General features: G+C 41.5%; 1 protein-coding gene across 3 annotated transcripts in view; it reads right to left on the bottom strand.

Moving 5' to 3' along the window:
* wwc3 (WWC family member 3) overlaps positions 1-21128 on the bottom strand; it is a 181101-nt gene that overhangs the window by 121338 nt on the left and 38635 nt on the right. The gene's annotated exons all lie outside the window — the stretch shown is intronic.

Here is a 21128-nt window from a genome sequence, read left to right as displayed (position 1 = left end):
AGGGCATAGGGTATATTATATATATATATATATATATATATATATATATATATATATATATATATATTATATATATATATATATATATATATATATATATATATATATATATATATATATATATATATATATATATATATATATATATATATATATATATATATATATCACATGACACATCATGACACAAAACTAAAGTCATTTCAAATGGCAACTTTCTGGCTTTAAGAAACACTATAAGAAATCAGGAAAAAAAAAATTGTGGCAGTCAGTAACAGTTACTTTTTTAGACCAAGCAGAGGGAAAAAATATGGAATCACTCAATTCTGAGGAAAAAATTATGGAATCATGAAAAACAAAAGAACACTCCAACACATCACTAGTATTTTGTTGCACCACCTCTGGCTTTTATAACAGCTTGCAGTCTCTGAGGCATGGACGTAATGAGTGACAAACAGTACTCTTCATCAATCTGGCTCCAACTTTCTCTGATTGCTGTTGCCAGATCAGCTTTGCAGGTTGGAGCCTTGTCATGGACCATTTTCTTCAACTTCCACCAAAGATTTTCAATTGGATTAAGATCCGGACTGTTTGCAGGCCATGACATTGACCCTATGTGTCTTTTTGCAAGGAATATTTTCACAGTTTTTGCTCTATGGCAAGATGCATTATCATCTTGAAAAATGATATCATCCCCAAACATCCTTTCAATTGATGGGATAAGAAAAGTGTCCAAAATATCAACGTACGAGGTCTATTAGAAACGAAACCAACCTTTTTATTTTTTCAAAAACTATATGGCTTTGAATCGTGTGATTGTGTCAGACAAGCTTGTACCCTGCGTCATTCGCCTGTGGGCAGGCTTTGAGTGAGCACTGGTCCAACCCCTCGTCGGAATTCCTTTGTCTGACTTCTTCCTGAGAGACTGGCGCTTTGCTTGATCAAAATTATTTCTGAAACTGTAAGGCACATCCAAGTGGACACCATTCGAGAAATTCAGACGGTTTTCGATGAAAATTTTAACGGCTGTTGAGAGATTATGGAGTGTTACTGTCGCTTTAAGGACTGCCCACGGAGCCGGATGGCGCGCCGCGCCCCGAGCCGCCGTCGTCACCCTGTTTCGAGCTGAAAATTTCCAAATTTAAGCCTCTGTTGAGCCAGGACGTCGTGAGACAACAGAGAAGTTTCAGAAGAGCTCGGGATCAGCAGTTTATCCGGACATTCCACTGTTAAAGGAGATTTTGTAATGAAAGATGTGCGGACGGATTCGCGCGTTGGCACCCAACCGCTCATCGCGCGACACCACAGCAAAACACCTCCGTTGGAAGCATTACAGGACAAGTTTGAACATGCCCAGCTGTTAAACAATTTCTCGGATACTCACTCAACTGAAAGCCATCGAAAACTGCTTGAATCTTACAAATGGTTATCAACATGGAGGTGTTTTGCTGTGGCGCCGCGCCAAGAGCGGCTGGGTGCCGACGCGCGAATCTTTCAGCATGTCTTTCATTACAAAATCTCCTTTAACAGTGGAATGTCCGGATAAACTGCTGATCCCGAGCTCTTCTGAAACTTCTCTGTTCTCTCACGACATCCTGGGTCAACAGAGGCTTAAATTTGGAAGTTTTCAGCTTGAAACAGGCCGACGACGGCGGTTCGGGGCGCGGCGCGCCATCCGGCTCTGTGGGCAGTCCTTAAAGCGACAGTAACACTCCATAATCTCTCATCAGCCGTTAAAATTTTCACCAAAAACCATCTGAATTTCTCGAATGGTGTCCACTTGGATGTGTCTCACAGTTTCTGAAAAAATTTTGATCAAGCAAAGCGCCAGTCTCTCAGGAAGAAGTCAGACAAAGGAATTCCGACGAGGGGGGTGGACCAGTGCTCACTCAAAGCCTGCCCACAGGCGAATGACGCAACCGACAGGCGTGAAAAAACTCACGCATGCGCACGAGGGTTCAAGCTTGTCTGACATAATCGCACGTGATTTAAATCCATATAGTTTTTAAAAAAAAATGAAAAGGTTGGTTTCTTTTCTAATAGACCTCGTAAATTTGTGCATTTATTGATGTAATGACAGCCATCTCCCCAGTGCCTTTACCTGACATGCAGCCCCATATCATCAATGAAGGTGGAAATTTACATGTTCTCTTCAGGCAGTCATCTGTATAAATCTCATTGGAACGGCACCAAACAAAAGCTCCAGCATCATCACCTTGCCCAATGCAGATTCGAGATTCATCACTGAATATGACTTTCATCCAGTCATCCACAGTCCATGATTGCTTTTCCTTAGCCCATTGTAACCTTGTTTTTTCTGGTTAGGTGTTAATGATGGCTTTCGTTTAGCTTTTCTGTATGTAAATCCCATTTCCTTTAGGCGGTTTCTTACAGTTCGGTCACAGACGTTGACTCCAGTTTCCTCCCATTCGTTCCTCATTTGTTTTGTTGTGCATTTTCGATTTTTGAGACATATTGCTTTAAGTTTTCTGTCTTGACACTTTGATGTCTTCCTTGGTCTACCAGTATGTTTGCCTTTAACAACCTTCCCATGTTGTTTGTATTTGGTCCAGAGTTTAGACACAGCTGACTGTGAACAACCAACATCTTTTGCAACATTGCGTGATGATTTACCCTCTTTTAAGAGTTTGATAATCCTCTCCTTTGTTTCAATTGACATCTCTCGTGTTGGAGCCATGATTCATGTCAGTCCACTTGGTGCAACAGCTCTCCAAGGTGTGATCACTCCTTTTTAGATGCAGACTAACGAGCAGTTCTGATTTGATGCAGGTGTTAGTTTTGGGAATGAAAATTTACAGGATGATTCCATAATTTATTCCTCAGAATTGAGTGAGTCCATATTTTTTCCCATGTACTTGGTCTAAAGAAGTAACCGTTACTGACTGCCACAATTTTTTTTCTTGATCTCTTATAGTGTTTCTTAAAGCCAGAAAGTTGCCATTTGAAATGACTTTAGTTTTGTGTCATGTCTGTGATCTGCTTTTTTTCTACAAAATTAAACAACTAAATGAACATCCTCCGAGGCCAGTGATTCCATAATTTTTGCCAGGGGTTGTATATATGTGTGTGTGTGTGTGTGTGTATTGTTGTGTATTCTATATAGGGACTGGTAAGGTTAGACCTTGTTACAGCATATATTGTCGCCAGGGACAATATATGCATGCCATTTACAGCACATATTGTCACCTACCAGCACATATTCTTGCCAGTGACAATATATGCCAGGTGTGACACTGTGCATAGTTGACGGCACCGGCGATAATATGTGGCATGAACATTGGTACATATTGTCAACGATATGCCGCAACAGTAGTGTGTTAGAGAGAGAGATAAAGAGATGTATCTATGTATGCATATGTATTATCTATGTATAATATTTTTACACCGAAAGCACAATTTTTAGGATTATTTCAATCCCACATCTCCTATTTACACAATTATTTACTGAAGAATATTGTTAAGTTAATGTACATCTTCTTAATTTTTTTATTTGTTGCTCTATGTAACACTTGCTTTGACAATGTAAACGTATGTTTCCAACATCAATAAAGCTCCACTGAAATGAGAGAGACAGAGGGTGAGGGGAGCAGGAGGGAGAGACAAAGACAGAGAGAGTGAGCGAGAGAGGAGAGAGAGAGACAGGCAGGAAGACAGGGCATATTTTCAATAATTGCACTATTAATTGTACTATTAATAAGGCTTTCTTCACAATATGTTGAAACGTTTGTATACTGCAGCCATGTTGTACTTGATGGGATACAAGTGATCATTGAAAAACAGGACTGAGCATGAGGTGAAGCTGCCCCCCATTCAAAATATTAAAATAGCACTGTTGTTCGTTTGTGCTACATTTGTGCTGGTTTGTGCTGTTAAAATAATTCGCTTAACTAGCCTCCAGCCTACTTTTTAGACCACCATACATCACCTGCCCGCTTTGTGGGTTAAGCGGTTGGCGCGTGATGGTCTCCGGTGGTGGGGTTGCCTGCAGCCTTCCATGCACCCTCCCCCACCCTCCTGAGAGCGCCGCGACCTCCCCCGAGGGCCATGTACAAAAAAAACAACACTTTTCAGCAACAACCTCAGATCAGACGAGACAACTCATTGAATTTAAGCATATTACTATGATAATACATAATACTACTACTCGTAATTAGATGGAGTTTACCACCCGCTTTGGGCTGCATTCCCAAAACAACCTGACTCCGGGAAGACCTAACACTGGCGTGACGGGTGCCATTACTGGCCTCAAGAATCAAATGTCAAGAATCTTCTAAACCAAAAGAAGAGGGCGTTCAAAGACGGAGATGGGACGGAGCTTAGGCGTGTACAGCGGGAACTAAAGGCTCGCCTTAAAGAGGCCAAGGAGTCCTACAGGAAGAAGGTGGAGAGAAAGCTGCAAGACAACAACATGAAGGAGGTCTGGGATGCAATGAAAACCATCACAGGCTGCAAAAGCAGCAGCCGCAGCCCAGTAGATGGGGGTGTGGACAGAGCAAACCAGTTTAACGATTTTTTTTAACAGGTTTGATTGTTCTACCTCTGCAAACCCCCCATCAACCCCTCCCGCAGCAGTTATCACTTCATCACCATCAAAACCCCCAGCAGATCAGCCCTCACCCTCACCATCATCATCACCGTCAGCACCAAAACCCACAGTGGATCAGCCCTCGTCCTCACCCTCACCATTCTCACCACCATCATCATCATCGTCACAGTCAGCCGGAACAACCACCCACTCTCACTGTCCTCCCTCCTTCACAGCAGACCAGGTCAGGAGAGAGCTAAGGAGACTCCACCCCAGGAAGGCAGCAGGCCCGAATAAAGTGTGTCCCAGAATGCTTAAGGCCTGCGCCAACCAACTGGGGGAGCCCCTCCAGCATGTTTTCAACCTGAGCCTGCGTCTCAGAAAGGCCCCAGTCACATGGAAGACATCCTGTGTCATTCCAGTTCCTAAGAAGGCACACCCGAAGGAGCTGAATGACTACAGGCCAGTCGCTTTGACATCCCACGTGATGAAGACCATGAAGCGACTGCTGCTGAGCGTCCTCAGACCTCAGGTCAGATATGCTGAGGACCCACTGCAGTTTGCATACAGGGAGAAGGTGGGAGTGCAGGACGCCATCCTCTACCTCCTTCACCGGGCCCACTCTCATCTGGACAGGGGTAACAGCGCTGTGAGGGTCATGTTTTTTGACTTCTCCAGTGCCTTCAACACCATCCAGCCCCTGCTACTGACAGACAAGCTCATGGAGATGGAGGTGGACACTCATCTGGTCACCTGGATCACTGATTATCTAACTGGAAGACCACAATACGTCAGACTCAGTAACTGCACCTCGGACACAGTGATCAGCAGCACTGGAGCACCACAAGGAACTGTGCTCTCTCCAGTTCTGTTCACTCTGTACACATCAGACTTCAATTACAACTCGGAGTCGTGCCACATGCAGAAGTTTTCAGATGACACTGCTATTGTGGGATGTGTGCGAGAGGGACAGGAAAGAGAGTACAGGGACCTGATACAGGACTTTGTGGAGTGGTGCAAATCAAACCACCTGCAGCTGAACATTGCCAAAAGAAAGGAGATGGTAGTGGACTTCAGAAGGTCCGGGCCCACTCTGCAGCCAGTCTCCATTGAGGGGGTCGATGTGGAGGTGGTCCAGACTTACAAATATCTGGGGACACTTATGGATGATAGGTTGGATTGGTCAGCCAATACTGACTCCCTCTACAGGAAGGGACAGAGCAGACTGTACTTCCTGAGGAGGTTAGGGTCCTTCAGGATCTGCCATAAACTCCTGCGAATGTTCTACCAGTCTGTGGTAACCAGTGTCCTCTTCTCTGTGGTGGTCTGCTGGGGGAGCAGCATGAAGAGGAGGGACGCTGGGCGACTGGACAGGCTGGTGAGGAAAGCTGGTTTAGTGCTGGGAACAGAGCTGGAGACACTAACATCAGTGGCAGAGAGAAGGACCCTCTGTAAACTGCTGGCCATCATGGACAATGTTGAGCACCCTCTGCACAGCGCCATCATCAGGCAGAGGAGTTCATTCAGCGGCAGACTGCTGTCCCAGTCCTGCCACACGGACAGATTCAGGAAGTCTTTTGTCCCTCAGGCCATCAGACTGTTCAACTCTTCCCATCTCAGTAAGAAATAATCCTGTGACACATCTGTTTGACCTTTTATTGCTTTCTTTTGCACTACCAACACTGTTTACACTGCTTACTTCTTTGCACAACCTACACTGTTCCCATTGTGTACTGTTTACATCTGTGTTACCTCCTCACTACTGCACTACTACATTTACTCCTCCGTCATATTCTCTGAGACTGAATGCTGCACTTGCACACAAATTTATTTTATTTTTAGTTAGTAGCTTTTATTGATTAGTCCATTTTTCTTTTATTTACTTAACCCTATTTTGTGTGTCTGGTGCAATGTGTGTGTCTTGTCTAATGTGTAAGCTGCTGGATGCCTTGAATTTCCCTCTGGGATCAATAAAGTATCTATCTATCTATCTATCTATCTATCAAACTATCGAGCGGTGGTCTTCCGTACACCACATTTCCTGTGCACACCGCTCAGCACTATCCCTGGATTCCCTGGGGGATTCCCTCAGAAGCAGTGAGTGAAGAGGGAAGAGCCCAGCACCGAATGAGCCGCTGCTGTCATCGTAGTCATCATCATCGCAATAATCGCCATCATCTCGAAGTTTTACTTCTTGCTGCTGCTCCTGAGGAAATCCCTCAGGGAATCCCATGGCAAATGTCAGCTTTCCCCAGTTTTGCCGTAATGTAAGCTATACACGCATGCATACACACAGAGGAAATTCAAGACAAATGAAAAATAGAGGCCACTTGGCTATTATAATATAGATATTTTTAGAACCTTAGACCTCAACAGTTTTTGAAGAATGCAACCCTTTTATTTCAGTTTAACTACACCGACCAAAAATATAAACGCAACACTTTTGTTTTTGCTCCCATTTTTCATGAACTGAGCTCAAAGATTGAAAACATTTTCTATATACCCAAAGACTTATTTCTCTCAAATATTGCTCACAAATCTGTCTAAATCTGTGTTAGTGATCACTTCTCTTTTGCTGAGATAATCCATCCCACCTCACAGGTGTGGCATATCAAGATGCTGATTAGACAGCATGATTACAGCACAGGTGTGCCTTAGGCTGGCCACAATAAAAGGCCACTCTGAAATGTGACTCTGACTTAAAATTTATTTACTATCTTGTATGTATTGTCTGTAATAGGTTTCCAAAAATGGACTGTGTCTGCATTAACTGACTTTAATTCTGCTTTCACTGTACATTTATCAAATTCTAAGTGTGTCTTATAAAACAAACCAATATTTATACCCTTTCTACTTTTAGAAAATAATACACTTAAAAACATGATAACTATTGCCAATGAAGTCTTTTACCATTTGTAAGTCATTTAAAACTGGTCAATACCATATTTTAATGCCAAATACTACCTGACCTGAGTACCACATGAACTGCAAAAATAAGGGCTCCAATGAGTGGGTCGTGATCTAATATATAAGACTGACCATATGTGCGTGTGTGATCGTGCACGTACACTTTCAACCTAAGGGCCCCAGTGACCTCCCCCTTGGTGCCCCCGGTCACCATTCCAAGTTTGGTGCCAAATGCTTAATTACTGTGGCCGTGCATGGCCGAACAGGTTGTGATCTAATATATAAGGCTGACCATGCGTGTGTGGGTGTGTGTGTGTTCACGCACTTACGCTTTCAACGTGAGGGTCCCAGTGACCTCCCCCTTGGAGCCACCAGTCAACATAGCAAGTTTGGAGTCAATTGTTTAATTACTGTGGCTGTGCATAGCGGAGCAGGTCATGATCTCATATATAAAGCTGACCGTGTGTGTGTTTGTGCTTGTATGCTTTCAACTTAAGCGCCCAAGTGACCTCCCCCTTGGTGCCCCGTCACCATACCAAGTTTGGTGTCAATTGCTTAATTACTGTGGCTGTGCATAGCGTACACACACACACACACACACACACACACACACACACACACACACACACACACACACACACAGTCAGCTTTATATACAGTTGTATGTAAAAGTTTGGGCACCCATAATAATTTTCATGATTTTCCTTTATAAATCATTGGTTGTCTGGATCAGAGATTTCAGTTAAATACATATATAGCAGACAAACACACTGATATTTGAGAAGTGAAATGAAGTTTCTAGTATTTACAAAAAGTGTGCAATAATTATTTAAACAAAATTGGACAGGTGCATAAATTTGGGCACCCTTGTCATTTTATTGATTTGAATACATTTAGCATTAATTATTGGAACACAAAATTGGCTTGGTAAGCTCACTGACCCTTGACCTCCTTCCACAGGTGAATCCAATCATGAGAAAGGGTATTTAAGGTGGCCATTTGCTAATGTTTCCCCTCCTTGCATCTCTTCTAATGAGTGGCAACATGGGAGCCTCTAAACAACTCTCAAATGACCCGAAAACAAAGACTGTTCAATATGATGGTTTAGGGGAAGGATACAAAAAGCTATCTCAGAGATTTCAGCTATCAGTTCCACTGTGAGGAACATAGTAAGGAAATGGAAGACCGCAGGCACAGTACTAGTTAAACCCCGAAGTGGCAGGCCAAGAAAAATCTCAGATAAGCTGAAGCGAATGATGGTGAGAACAGTCATAGTCAACCCACAGACCTGCTCCAAATACATACAACAATTCTCCAGATTCTCTGAATCTTATATTATGGACTGTAGATGATGGAATCCCTAAATCTCTTGCAACTGAAAGTTGAAAAACATTGTTCTTAAACTGTTGTACTATTTTTTTCACACAGTTGTTCATAAAGTGGTGATCCTCACTCCATCTTTGCTTGTGAATGGCTGAGCCTTTTGGGGCTGCTCCTTTTATACCCAATCATGACACTCACCTGTTTCCAATTAATCTGTTCACCTGTGGAATGTTCCAAACAGGTGTTCTTTAAGCATTCATCAACTTTCCCAGTCTTTTGTTGCTCCTTTCCCAGCTTTTTTGAAATGTGTTGCAGGCATCCACTTCAAAATTAGCAAATAATTGCACAAAAACAAAAACGTTTATCAGTTTGAACATTAAATATCTTGTCTTTGTGGTGTATTCAATTGAATATAGGTTGAAGAGGATTTGTAAATCATTGTATTGTGTTTTTATTTACATTTCACACAACATCCCAACTTCATTGGAATTGGGGTTGTAGATTCATATTTTGGAAGAAAAAGGTAAGCTAACCACATTCAATTTGTTCATCCAAACTTTCACGATAGAGTAATGCAGTGACTTTGCTTCAGCTGGCTGAATCACTGTTGCCGTGTCCTCCACACAAAGAACAGTGGTGACCGCGCCTCCTGTAGAGAGCGGGAGATAGACAGAAGGAGCAAGAGTTGCTGAAATGGTGATACATGATATATCGAGGCAAGCAAAATTATGTTCATCTTTATATAGTGAAAGATAAGTTGATATAGTAATTATCGCGACAGGTCTGTGTATAATAAACTTTTTTTTTTGAGTATGTAAAACCTTGTAGTCGGTCTTATCTTAGCCCAGCCATCCTCTTTGTCAGCCTCTGGTTGCCTCCAAAGTTCAAACAAGTGCCTAGTAGTATAAAAGTTATACCCTCTCTTGATATTCAAGGAAGCATGAAGGTTATTCCCTCTCTGTACTCAAGAGTGTGGTCTTTGAGTTTGAGAGTTGTTTCACGAATTCTTTAAGACCCACCACATCCTCCTCATTTAAGATCTTCTTGTTTTATGGATGTTGGCATCTAGCTTAATAATACATTACTTCCACCTTCTCCTTTCCAGTGTGGATCAGACTGTACCTCATTCAGATCAGTTCACATGAGCAGCTTGTCACACATGTGGACCATGCGATCTTGGGGCCAGAGATAATGCAGGTTTTTTCTTCCATGAAAGTCAGTTCAAAACTCAATTTGAAGGACAAGCCAAACAAGTAAAAATAAACAAACAAAAAACAAGTTGGTGAGATAGGGTTGGTAAAATCCCCGTTAGACAGGAATGGAGTCCGTTCAGTGGCCCTTGTGCAGTCATGAAATCACAAAGCACACAGCAGGACACTGAAAAGCTGCACAGCTACCGCCAGCACCTTACAAGGCCCTTTTGGGATCTGCTCACGACCTGCCATGGTTGCCATTAAGTATGAAGCTGCACCTGACAAGCAGATGTCAGCCAGAGAACAGCTACCTCAGAATTATACATACAGTGATATCCAAAATACTGTTCATATGTAATGGTGATGTCTGTGTAGTAACAGTTATTCAGATGTTGCATCCCAACAAGAAACAATCTAGAGTGATGATCTGTATATGGTGAACAAGACTACATGATATATTTTTATTTATTTGTCCAGAATTACATACTATTGCTCAGGTATAACTGCACCTCATTTGGTAGAATGGGTTGTCCACTTAATGAAGGGTTGTGGGTGACTGATGACCAATTACAGCTGACTGACAGTTACAGTAAGTATTACACAAGACAATGAACTCCTAATCCCTTCAACTAAGGACGGGGCCGATCCGATCCAATATTGGCACCGGCTTCTGATACCAACGTAATTCACGGGTCGGAAATTTCTGATACAACCTGTGGAGTTTCCCGATCCAGGAAAACTATGTGAAACGTTTGTGAACCACAAGGGCTGTTCTGTTTGCGGCAGAGTGCGGGGAGGGGGTTTCTGAACTGAGGCATGTCTCTCACTGAGACGAGGAGTGCTGTAATGTGAGATGCCTCCATTCAAGGTCTCTTCCGCAGTTAGCAGCAGCTAACAGGCAAGCATTAAGGTGTTCTGTCACTGACATGTCCACTGAACACCGCAAAGCCAGGACAGCAGTATGCAATGTTTGCAAAGCCACTGTACCAAGAGGCGGACACTCTCTGGGAACCTGAATCAAACATCTGAGAAAGCGCCACAATAAACAACGCAAACATTTTTTTAACCGGGAGCAGAAAAATAAAATCAACCACGATATGACAATTTACCAAGACTGACTTGAGACATGAGTAAATTAAGTACTTTTGGGTGGTTTCTTGTTGTGTTTTGGAAATAACCAAAAGCGCTCCTTGACTGTCCTGAAAACGCTTCATGTAGTCAGAGCGGGTGTGCCATCTGGTGTTCAAGACATTAAACGTAAGCCACTTAACTAACAATAAATAAATGTACTTAATTCTTTCACCAAAACATCAAATCTAGGCTTGCATCTTAGCTGTACCTTCTGGCAAATTGTAGCTGAACTTTCAGGTCTTCTTTTTAAGAAAGTCCTCCTCTATACCACTTCATCATGAAGCTGTATAACTGGGGATACAAAATATCACCATATAAAATCAACAATGATGATCATGATAATAACCCTGTGGAGTCGATTGACGCACCTCCGCGTCAAAAGTCACATGACCTAATTAAGCAGATGTAGCACACAATCCACTCCTCTCTGTCTGTTTGAATGCGTGACAAACGCGTGGAATTCAACTTGTACACCACTTTTTAAATTTTGTTTATAAGACAAGCATCACTAGAATTATGATTAATAATTTGACTGGGTTTTTTGGGTGGGGTAACATTCTCATATTTGCTGCGCGTTTTACAGACACTCGCAGCAAAAATGACTCATTTCCTCATTCTGCTGCAGAAGAGAGAGGGTGGAAAGAAATATGACTCTTTCATCTTCAGCAGGAAAAAAAAAGGGTGTTTACCACTGGTGGAAAACTCAGGAACTAACCCATCAAAAATCACCAACCCCACGTGGGTTTGATGACAACCCACAGATCCCAGATGGGTGTGGGTGTGTGTGGGTGTGTGCACGCGCACGTTTTGTGAACGGGACTTTTCTTCAGTCTATGACAGAAAACAAGTAAAAAACAAACAAACAAAAAATACACAAGTTTTTCTTTACCAGTGGTGTAAAATATATTACCTAATCCTCAATCCACGTAATTTGATTGCTGAGCGAAGGGAAATTGTGGTTTCACACAGAGCGAAAAGCAGAAAGCGATCAGTTTTGAAAGTTGTGTGATATTTGCCGTGCTTGAAGTGTGTTTTTAGTGTGTGTGTGGTGGCGTGTTTCAGAAAGGGTAGTTAGTGTGTGGTGTAGTTATTTTATTTATTTAGTGCCTCAAAATAATCAGGCATCTTGGAACAGTGTGTCAAGTCTCTTTTTTTTTTTTTTTTTTGCTTCTGAACCAGAGCGTGATCAATCTGATGATGATATGGACTTTACTGTTCTGAATGAGGGAGAGCAGGTGGATCTACCGATCTGTGCACACAGATCAGCTCAGTGGATTGGACCACACGCTTGTTGTACCTCCTTCTCTAGGACTCAGGCGATGCACAGAACAGGGTGGAGACACACACTGCCCCAGCAGTTCGCAGGATCCAGGGGTGGAGAACACAGGAGTTCAATTAGATACTTTCCCCCAAATTCCAAAACACCTTTTCTATTGTTTTTTTTGTTTGTTTGTTTTGGGTGGGGGGGACCACTTAACACAGTCAGGACAGTCTGTACCAACACCAATAAAAAATAAAAAAAAAGATACAAAAACAAGGAATTAGGGAAAAATACACATGGATATTGAGGTGGAATACCTGCACAAATTTTGGGGGCTTCTGATGTGCATTGGACAGGAATTGTTTTTCTGAGTGGCATAAATTCAATTACTGTGGCATCTTATTGCATGTAAATAGCCACAAAAACCCCCTGAAGCATTTTCTGCATTTTAACGTGAATTGTTAAATATAACTTTGTTTATGCTACATTTTTACATATATTTTTGAAATTTACAATTTATATTTGCATTCTAACTTATAAAAATAGTTCATTAAACATATTTCTGGTTTTCACAGTAAAAAAAACCTACCTTTTTAATTTGAATTTTAGGTTTTGGGGTGAATTTCGGGTCACTATTTTAATGCAGTATGTCAGAATGAAAGAATACCTGGTGTACAGGTAAACTGTTTTTTTTTAAAGGTAAATTAAATACCCAAGACTCCAAAGGGTTAAAGCAAACAGAGCTATGGTGTCAGAATAGGATCGTATCGACAGATATCCAAATTCAGGTATTGGGATCGGATTGGAAGTGAAAAAATGTGGATCGTGCATCCCCACCTTCAACCCCAAATATGAGATAAAGATATGAAGAAAGTCCAAAATTATCTGTCAAGATGAGTGCCCATATAAAATAAAGTCCAGCAAGCCAACTTCTGAAACATGGCCAGCAAAATTTATTTTTCATATAGCCACATGAATAGAAACAAATCATGCACATGCATTAAAAGGAATAATTTTAAAAACACATCAACCTGCCATAAAAACTGGTCAGTGGTAATACAACATGAAAGGTTGAAAAGCGATGAAAGGTTTTAATAAGCCAAAATGCTTTTATATTTTAACATTGTAAAGCAGCCTCTTCCACTTTTAGTAAATCTACAAAGCGGCATACATTTCTGAAATGGAAAAGGAGAGACCGACAGAATGACAAGCATGTTCAGCTGTGGAGGACTGAAATGCTGCAGAGTCCATTAGTGTCTCACCGCTTCATCGCTGCAAAATATATTTAGTTGTCAAAGACATCTGCTAATTGTAGAATAATCTGCTCCATCTTGGACTATCCCGTAAGATATTTCAAACTGCAGACGCCCCATTAACCTAGCGATAGACTGAAGCCATGTGAAACTGGAGTCTGGGCAACTGAACCTCGTCTGGTCAAACCCGGCAGGTCCGTGACCTTTGTTGCTCGACTACAACATGAACTGCAGCAGCAGCCACAATGAAAATGAAAATGTGCCAAACAGCATACCCGTGAAAACTCAGCAAGCTGTGTGTTTGTTTTCTGGTTACAGTTATGATCCTTCAGGTTGACCATAATGGAAAGGTGAGACATTTTTGAAAGATTTCAAAAAATAAAAAGCACTCCACTCAGAGCCATTTAAAAAAAAAATATCCATCAGTCAGTTCATATTGAATTATTTTCTAAATTATTCCATTAACTCTGAGCCTTTTGCCTGCTGGTGTCTTTGATCAGTGCAGCTTCCTCTGTGTTTAGACAGCACTGAGATGACAATTTGAATGTGAGGGCAAATTGTGGGAAATAAACACCCATCAGACCACAACTTCTTAATTATAGAGGTGTATACCTCAAAAATAAATCGCAACATCACACTTATGCAACCACAACTTTTATCTTAATAGTGAGCCAGCTGTTAAAGCCTAATTGAAGATTTATGAGTGAATGACAGGCACTGCAGCAAGCAGAAAGATAACAAATCCAGCAACACAGAAACATTGTCATGGACAAGCATGAGGTGATAAGTCCAAATATTCCAGGTTCCTTTTTTAACCCAAATATGTAACACAAATACAATCTGCATTCATGCTCCCCGTGTTAGCTCGTCTCTGGAGGACGTGACAAATGCATTCCCACAGAAAAAGGCCACAAGTGTTGTTGGTCTAAAAATTCCATTCTGTGTTAAAAAGGAAATGTGAAAACAACTTTGGGAAGAATGTCACTTATGTCGAGCCTCTCTGAGGAGCTGCTGGAGTGTATCAGAAACGGGGCCAAAAGCAGCTGGCCGATTGTGGCAAACAAACACCTACTTGTCCCGTTACGTGTCAAATCTTTTAGAAATAGGGTTACTATAAGTAGACAGACAGCACTGCCTCAGCACACATTCAGACACCATCTACGCACAGGGAAAGAGCAACTCTTAAGCCTTATTTATGCTTCTACAATTCTGTAACTCTGTAGACATGCAAAGAGGTTGACGTGGACGAGACCTTTACGAAGTTCTCTGTCGCGTTGGTGGGTGTCGTAATGCAATATACTGCTGGAATAGTACAGGGACTGACGTGGAGCACAAAGCAAGGACTTTCTTTCTGCATGCACAGCCACTGTTCCTCGTCTTTTTTGCCTTCTTCCTCCTTTTTCTGAACCAATTTGTCCATCAATGAGCTCCACTTCTTTATACAACCATCAACCTCCAAACCAACATTATGTGTAATTTCCCTCCTTGAAATGCTGGCCATTTGAGCGTCTTTGTAGTTTTTCGACTCCGAGTTGTTGAAGTTGGTCATATTTGTGGACTTTTCTGCCAAATGTTCCTCTATTTGATCCATGAAGAAACTTTTAAATGACGGAAGAGGAAGGAGTGAAACCAGAAAAGTGACCAATCACACAGCCCTTGCGGTCTCCTTCGTTTCGACGTGTAGTTAAATTTTTTGGGGGGTGCATGTGAGACTCCAGAGAGGAGCTCTGAGAAGGTACGTGGCGCAGAGCTACGTAGCGATGCAGAGCTACGGAGCTGCGAAGACGGAGAAGCATAAATCAGGCTTTACTCAGAAAATAGCAGTATGACAAACTGGTAGGAGCAGAAAGTCTATTTTAAGCCATACATGAATCCATTACTTCTGTAGCTGAAGGATTACTTGACAAAATGTGTTGAAGTATAATACTAGCTATTTAAAAGAGCATTCTGTAAAAATTACTGTATTTGTGCATCTGAGGGCCCAGGGCCAAACATCCACCCACCCACTTTATTTAGGAAAGTTGGTTAAACACCCACCCAAAATAAAATATTTTTTTAAACTCACACCTAAAATTAATTAATTTCATGACCATTTCTTATGGCCTGAGACAGTGGCCTCATCTCTGTGCTTGTTCTGTTAGACCTCAGTGCTGCTTTTGATACTGTTGACCATAAAATTTTATTACAGAGATTAGAGCATGCCATAGGTATTAAAGGCACTGCGCAGCGGTGGTTTGAATCATATTTATCTAATAGATTATAATTTGTTCATGTAAATGGGGAATTTTCTTCACAGACTAAGGTTAATTATGGAGTTCCACAAGGTTCTGTGCTAGGACCAATTTTATTCACTTTATACATGTTTCCCTTAGGCAGTATTATTAGACGGCATTGCTTAAATTTTCATTGTTACGCAGATGATACCCAGCTTTATCTATCCATGAAGCCAGAGGACACACACCAATTAGCTAAACTGCAGGATTGTGTTACAGACATAAAGACATGGATGACCTCTAATTTCCTGCTTTTAAACTTAGATAAAACTGAAGTTATTGTACTTGGCCCCACAAATCTTAGAAACATGGTGTCTAACCAGATCCTTACTCTGGATGGCATTACCCTGACCTCTAGTAATACTGTGAGAAATCTTGGAGTCATTTTTGATCAGGATATGTCATTCAATGCGCATATTAAACAAATATGTAGGACTGCTTTTTTGCATTTGCGCAATATCTCTAAAATTAGAAAGGTCTTGTCTCAGAGTGATGCTGAAAAACTAATTCATGCATTTATTTCCTCTAGGCTGAACTATTGTAATTCATTATTATCAGGTTGTCCTAAAAGTTCCCTGAAAAGCCTTCAGTTAATTCAAAATGCTGCAGCTAGAGTACTAACAGGGACTAGAAGGAGAGAGCATATCTCACCCATATTGGCCTCTCTTCATTGGCTTCCTGTTAATTCTAGAATAGAATTTAAAATTCTTCTTCTTACTTATAAGGTTTTGAATAATCAGGTCCCATCTTATCTTAGGGACCTCATAGTACCATATCACCCCAATAGAGCGCTTCGCTCTCAGACTGCAGGCTTACTTGTAGTTCCTAGGGTTTGTAAGAGTAGAATGAGAGGCAGAGCCTTCAGCTTTCAGGCTCCTCTCCTGTGGAACCAGCTCCCAATTCAGGTCAGGGAGACAGACACCCTCTCTACTTTTAAGATTAGGCTTAAAACTTTCCTTTTTGCTACAGCTTATAGTTAGGGCTGGATCAGGTGACCCTGAACCATCCCTTAGTTATGCTGCTATAGACTTAGACTGCTGGGGGGTTCCCATGATGCACTGAGTGTTTCTTTCTCTTTTTGCTCTGTATGCACCACTCTGCATTTAATCATTAGTGATTGATCTCTGCTCCCCTCCACAGCATGTCTTTTTCCTGGTTCTCTCCCTCAGCCCCAACCAGTCCCAGCAGAAGACTGCCCCTCCCTGAGCCTGGTTCTGCTGGAGGTTTCTTCCTGTTAAAAGGGAGTTTTTCCTTCCCACTGTTGCCAAGTGCTTGCTCACAGGGGGTCATTTTGACCGTTGGGGCTTTTCCGTAATTATTGTATGGCCTTGCCTTACAATATAAAGCGCCTTGGGGCAACTGTTTGTGATTTGGCGCTATATAAATAAAATTGATTTGATTTGATGACCCCCCCCCAGCACATTGCAAAAAGCAAAAATTAGTTTTCACAGTGTTTTTCTCCTCTTCTGTGTAAGATATCATCTGTTTGTCCTGTGCTCTTATTGTGAAAGACTCTTATGTAATAAACAGAAAGTGTTCTGTGACAATTTGCCTAGCTTTGTAGAAGCCGCAGTCACATGATGAAGGAGTCCGACAAAAGTCCTATTTCCATCAAGTAAAATGAGTCCCTTGTCAGCCAATGTCCGCAAAGTTTGTCATAAAGTTTTGTGCATGTTCAGAACTTTAAGGGACTTCAGACAGAGATCTTTCCTGCTTCCGTTTTGAGTGTGAGAATGGGACACAGAGAGCAACACACAGCACTTCTGAACATGAACATGGACAGTCAGTGACATTCTGGGTGTTCCACAGTTTTTAGTGAGAGGCTGAAATGATAGATTGTTATTTTAATGAGCAGGAATCACAGACGGCAACAAACAAATTAACTGCAGAGTTGCCTGGATTTAAACAAGCAGATTTTTTTAAGCTTCCACAAGTGCCACAGTTTTCTGTTTTAATATAACGCTGTGCAAAATGTTTCATAAAAGCTAATTACTGTCTACATGGTTAACACTGAAAACTGGCCATGCACATCATGTCACAAAAAAGCACCAAACAGAAAGTTGGCTAAACTATTTTTTAAATTAAAGTTTATTAAACGCCCACCTAAAATAAATTAATGTGGTTTTTGTTGTGCGCCATTGCGGCTCCGTCCTGAGGCGCAAATTCCTCCGCACATCTTTCATTACAAAACCTCCTGTAACAGTGGCATGTGTCACAATAGTGCTGATGTCCACCTCTTCTGCAATTTCTCTGGTAGTCAGACGACATCCCGGATCAACACAGCGTTCACTCTGGAAATGATCTGGTCATTTCAGCCTGTCAATGGCCGCTCGGAGCGCGGCGTGCCCTCCTCCGCTGTGGGCCGTCTTTAATCCGGTTGTAATGTTCCTTAATCTGTGTGACGCCCAGAGTATCCTCACCGAAAGCTGTCTGAATCTTCTGAATGGTTTCCACTGGGCTGTCTCTCACAGATTCTGGAAAAATTTGATTCAGCGCTGCTCCAATCGCTCAGGCATTTCCCTGACAATGAAAATCTGATGAGGGGGGTGGACCAATGCTCACTCAAAGCCTGCCCACAGGCGAATGACGTAACCGACAGGCGTGAAAAAACTCACGCATGCGCACGAAGGTTCAAGCTTGGCTGATGCAAGCGCACATGATTCAAATCATAATGACAACATGAAAAAAGTCTGTTTGAAATTTTTGAAAATAAAAAAGGGGGCGTGGCTAAGCTGTTCATGGAGTAAGACGTGTGATTGCGGGCTCCTGCCAAATATGAATAAAGTGATATTTCTTCACGCTGAGGGGAGAGAATCAGGAAAAAGACATGCTGTGGAAGAGAGCAGAGATCAATCACTAATGATTAAATGCAGAGTGGTGCATACAGAGCAAAAAGAGAAAGAAACACTCAGTGCATCATGGGAACCCCCCAGCAGTCTAAGTCTATAGCAGCATAACTAAGGGATGGTTCAGGGTCACCTGATCCAGCCCTAACTATAAGCTTTAGCAAAAAGGAAAGTTTTAAGCCTAATCTTAAAAGTAGAGAGGGTGTCTGTCTCTCTGATCCGAATTGGGAGCTGGTTCCACAGGAGAGGAGCCTGAAAGCTGAAGGCTCTGCCTCCAATTCTACTCTTACAAACCCTAGGAACTACAAGTAAGCCCGCAGTCTGAGAGCGAAGCGCTGAAGGCTTTTCAGGGAACTTTTAGGACAACCTGATAATAATGAATTACAATAGTCCAGCCTAGAGGAAATAAATGCATGAATTAGTTTTTCAGCATCACTCTGAGACAAGACCTTTCTAATTTTAGAGATATTGCGCAAATGCAAAAAAGCAGTCCTACATATTTGTTTAATATGCACATTGAATGACATATCCTGATCAAAAATGACTCCAAGATTTCTCACAGTATTACTAGAGGTCAGCGTAATGCCATCCAGAGTAAGGATCTGGTTAGACACCATGTTTCTAAGATTTGTGGGGCCAAGTACAATAACTTCAGTTTTACCTGAGTTTAAAAGCAGGAAATTAGAGGTCATCCATGTCTTTATGTCTGTAAGACAATCCTGCAGTTTAGCTAATTGGTGTGTGTCCTTCATGGATAGATAAAGCTGGGTATCATCTGCGTAACAATGAAAATTTAAGCAATGCTGTCTAATAATACTGCCTAAGGGAAGCATGTATAAAGTGAATAAAATTGGTCCTAGCACAGAACCTTGTGGAACTCCATAATTAACCTTAGTCTGTGAAGAAGATTCCCCATTTACGTGAACAAATTGTAATCTATTAGATAAATATGATTCAAACCACCGCAGCGCAGTGCCTTTAATACCTATGGCATGCTCTAATCTCTGTAATAAAATTTTATGGTCAACAGTATCAAAAGCAGCACTGAGGTCTAACAGAACAAGCACAGAGATGAGGCCACTGTCTGAGGCCATAAGAAGATAATTTGTAACCTTCACTAATGCTGTTTCTGTACTATGATGAATTCTAAACCCTGACTGAAACTCTTCAAATAGACCATTCCTCTGCAGATGATCAGTTAGCTGTTTTACAACTACCCTTTCAAGAATTTCTGAGAGAAAAGGAAGGTTGGAGATTGGCCTATAATTAGCTAAGATAGCTGGGTCAAGTGATGGCTTTTTAAGTAATGGTTTAATTACTGCCACCTTAAAAGCCTGTGGTACATAGCCAACTAATAAAGACAGACTGATCATATTTAAGATCAAAGCATTAATTAATGGTAGGGCTTCCTTGAGCAGCCTGGTAGGAATGGGGTCTAACAGACATGTTGATGGCTTGGAGGAAGGAACTAATGAAAATAACTCAGACAGAACAATCGGAGAGAACGAGTCTAACCAAATACCGGCATCACTGAAAGCAGCCAAAGAGAATGATATGTCTTTGGGATGGTTATGAGTAATTTTTTCTCTAATAGTTAAAATTTTATTAGCAAAGAAAGTCATGAAGTCATTACTAGTTCAAGTTAAAGGAATACTCGGCTCAACAGAGCTCTGACTCTTTGTCAGCCTGGCTACAGTGCTGAAAAGAAACCTGGGGTTGTTCTTATTTTCTTAAATTAGTGATGATTAGTATGATGTCCTAGCTTTACGGAGGGCTTTTTTATAGAGCAACAGACTCTTTTTCCAGGCTAAGTGAAGATCTTCTAAATTAGTGAGATGCCATTTCCTCTCCAACTTACGGGTTATCTGCTTTAAGCTGCGAGTTTGTGAGTTATACCACGGAGTGAGGCACTTCTGATTTAAGGCTCTCTTTTTCAGAGGAGCTACAGCATCCAAAGTTGTCCTCAATGGGGATATAAAACTATTGACGAGATAATCTATCTCACTCACAGTGTTTAGGTAGCTACTCTGCCCTGTGTTGGTATATGGCATTGGAGAACATAAAGAATGAATCACATGCTTAAACCTAGTTACAGCGCTTTCTGAAAGACTTCTACTGTAATGAAACTTATTCCCCACTGCTGGGTAGTCCATCAGAGTAAATGTAAATGTTATTAAGAAATGATCAGACAGAAAGGGGTTTTCAGGGAATACTGTTAAGTCTTCAATTTCCATACCATAAGTCAGAACAAGATCTAAGGTATGATTAAAGTGATGGGTGGACTCATTTACATTTTGAGCAAAGCCAATCGAGTCTAACAATAGATTAAATGCAGTGTTGAGGCTGTCATTCTCAGCATCTGTGTGGATGTTAAAATCGCCCACTATAATTATCT

This window comes from Thalassophryne amazonica, chromosome 10 (genome assembly GCF_902500255.1).
Source record: "Thalassophryne amazonica chromosome 10, fThaAma1.1, whole genome shotgun sequence".
NCBI lineage: Eukaryota > Metazoa > Chordata > Actinopteri > Batrachoidiformes > Batrachoididae > Thalassophryne > Thalassophryne amazonica.
The sequence above is the reverse complement of the archived record's forward strand: the minus strand, read 5'-3'. Positions and strand labels throughout refer to the sequence as shown.